Here is a 3,643-nt window from a genome sequence, read left to right on the forward strand (position 1 = left end):
GTTATCGAGCTGCAGAATTTATCACTAACAAAGAGATATGTGTGTGTGTTTGCTAGGTTATTAATGTGAGAATCGTGAGATTTAGCCTTTATATAGAGGATGGAGAAGTGGGGTCCAAGGAATATATAGAGTTTTGTGACAAGAGATTATTATATAAAAATCATCAAGTATAAAGCAATATGAAGTTGCTAGGCAAGTTTTCAGAGAGAACAAGGCGTCTGGAGATGAAAAACCGTGTTGCGATGATACGCTAACTTGGAACTTTAGAATTTAGGAATATGGCTGTGGTCAAAATCTTGAATGGTTCTAGTAGTAGCATGAGGTTACAAATATGCAGAGGCAGCTGGATCCTGGATGCTTTGCCTTCGTCACATCACAAAGGTGTTAAGCAATCCGATTTAGTGCATTAAGAAAATTATAGTCAAAAGAACATATTTATCCTCCAACTATCATCCCATTCCTTAATTATTGTTTTAAACATTCAGGAAGACAGTAAAAACCATGTTTTTTTAAAATTTAATTTTTTATTAAAATTTAATTTTTTTTATATATATTGAATTGTTTTAATGTGCTAATTTTAAAAATAAAAAAATCATTTTAATATATTTTAATAAAAAAAACTTTAAAAAATAATCTCACACTCCCAAACAAAGTCTAATTTTACAAACAAAATATAAAATGAAAACCATGAAATATTTTCATTTTTATCACAAATTTTGGTTCAGTATTTAATTTAAACGTATGTGTCCTTTTCCATCACATCATCACATGCATATTTTACAGTAAAAAATTCAGCAGAGAAAAAAATAATCTAAACCATGTATTTCTTCTATAATTTATATTAAACACAAATCTTATATTTTTCACCAATATAATCTCTTTTAACTACAAGATCAAATTCAAATTAAATAAAAAAACAATAGATGAGAAAAATAATAAAAAATTATTTTTTTAAGTTCACTCTCTTAAATTAACATTATAGTACATTACAAAGACCTTTTAAAAAAAAACTAAAATTAATGTTTGTACCGATATTTAATTTATCATTAATAATATAGAAACTGCGATTTAACAAATGAAACATCTTAATACCAATTAGAGCAAAACATTGAGTTTGGGATGCTAGCTTGATCAGATTTTATGTAATAGGATGAGTTCCCAATTGATATATATGTGGATTAATAGGAGACTCAACCCTTTTATATAATTCCAGTTTGAGCCATTATACAATGAATATCTTAGATTTTTCTTGATGTTTTAACACTTTCCTTTTGAATTAACAACGGATCCAGGCCATGAAGGTTTATTGGTAACATTTGATTGATGAGGGACTTAAAAGAAGAAAAAGGTTTTGTCTGGGGACTCAATTAAGAATTGTGTTGATGGTCGGGGATGAATCCATCCTTCCCCTAAAGTTAACTAATTTAACTAGTAGATTTGTGATGTGACCATGACAGAACCATAGTTTTAAAACGTGGTATGGGTTAAGGCAGGAATCGGAATGATTGACAATATTTTTACTAATGATTGTAGTGTTTAAGAGAATAGGGGATAAAGGAGGGCGAGGAAGCAGTGTCGAGAAGGGGAAAAAGGAGGGCGAGGAAGCTGTGTCGCGGGCTCATGCGGCATCCTCGAAAAAGTCATTACGTGAAGAGGTTTCTTTAATCTTTTTAAGAAGCTTCCCAACTCGTCTAGAAAAATCAGTTGAGTCACTCAAAAACCAAATGTGGAAAGGGAAAGGAGGGGAAGGATAATGTGGTTCCTGTGCACACAAAGGATCCCTTCCTTCCAAGTTCCAGGCGCTGCGCAGGTTAAGCTAGAGAAGGTAGTTTAAGATCCGCATAAAACTGCAGCCGTCTCGAGAATTATAATAAAAGATGACTTCATTGTTCATGAACTGTAAACTAAAGAACAAATTTCAGGCTGCTGGAATGAATTCAAATGATTAACAATCCGTATATTTGGACCTTTAATTTGGAACTGATCTATGTGGTTTGAGAAATGACGGCTAAACGCTTTTGACCCAATCGTCTTAAGGAGCCAGCCACTTGTATTTGAAAAATTCGCAGAAGCAGGGCTCATGGTTAATTAACTTGCCCGCCAAGCTCTGGTGGGGTCTAACAAGATGAAAATTTTATCATGGAAAGTGCTTTGAAGAACACCCAAGTGTTAAATTTAATGCAGAAAACCCAGCATAATACAATTAATTATGTTAGGGCTGACGTTCATAAGCAGCATGCAAAACGTGCACAGCAACACCTGCAAAATAATCCGGCTCCCTTGAATTCAAAAGAGGATCTGTACGAGGTAAAAAAAACAGCAATAAGAAACAAGATCAGTGATCCCAAATGAAATTAAATTACGTATCTGTCATTGTACAGACTGTTCATTTTCCTTTGAGTTTAGTCGCAGCAGATTTATTCTCATAGTCGAGGAAATGATAGTTACCACTTCTCTCAGCATAGGAGATCGACTTTCACGTAAGTATCTTTAGAGTATTGTGGCAAAAACAAACAAGTGGCAGAAGCTAGCAAGAAAGCTTCAGAAATCAGAGCAATCGTTGTGGGCATACAGTAATTCGAGGTATTTTTATATGTCCTTGTCAGCTCATCTTACTAGAATAATCATTGATACATGAAGGAAATGCCTGATTTACAAGGGGTGTGGTGCGTGACTCTTAACTAGAAAACTAAGAATATATACTCGTAGAAAATATATTAAAAAGATATATTGGTTAATCATAAAAAAAAAATTGTGTTCATGGCAAATACCCATAAAAAGATATATTGGTTAATCATAAAAATAAAAATATTGTGTTCTTGGCAAATACCGACGTGTTTTGACTCCTTAAATTTTGTTGTAAAAAAATCCTTTGAAATATGTGCTGGTATCTTAAAACATGTTTTCAACATGTTATATTTTTATTATATTCATATCTTTTTCAAATATTTCATAAGAAGGTAACCCTCAATAATCCTCCAACCAAAAATTAAAAATGCAAAAATTAGATCACTTGGTTAATTGTCTTCTTTTCACCGTGTTATTATTAAAATAAAACCAACAAGGAAATCACAACTAAGATTCAAAATACAAAAAAATACTTGAAAGATGATTAAGAATCACAACTAATAACAAAAATTAAAAAAGATTTTGTTTGATGATCAACTTTTATGTATTGTATATAAAGACAACTAGATAGTGCTAGTGATAAACATAAATTTAATAAACTTAAAAAACTCAAGATAATTTATATTAATATTTATATCTATATAATATATACTTATAATCATGGGGTTGACAATTATCTTTTTTTGTTGTTTTTTTAGAACTAATTTTATTTTTTAATTTTACTCTTTAATATTAGATTGTTTAATAATTGAGCTTTAAAGTTTAATTCAATTTGTTTTCAACGAGATTACCCTAATATCATAATTAGATCACAAATTTGATATGCTAACTTGGGTATGCTTAGGTTGGGATTTTGTGACCTTTCTTGAATTATATTTTTTCTTTGATTCCATTGAGTTTTGATTTTTTTTATTTTTCTTTATATAGAGCTGTCAAGTTCTCATTTAATTTTTGCTTTGTTGTCAAATAAAATCATGAAAACTTTTTTAGAATATTTGGAGAATATCTTTATGTG

This window comes from Populus euphratica, unplaced genomic scaffold (assembly GCF_000495115.2).
Source record: "Populus euphratica unplaced genomic scaffold, PopEup_1.0 scaffold141.1, whole genome shotgun sequence".
In the NCBI taxonomy this organism is placed as follows: Eukaryota; Viridiplantae; Streptophyta; class Magnoliopsida; order Malpighiales; family Salicaceae; genus Populus; species Populus euphratica.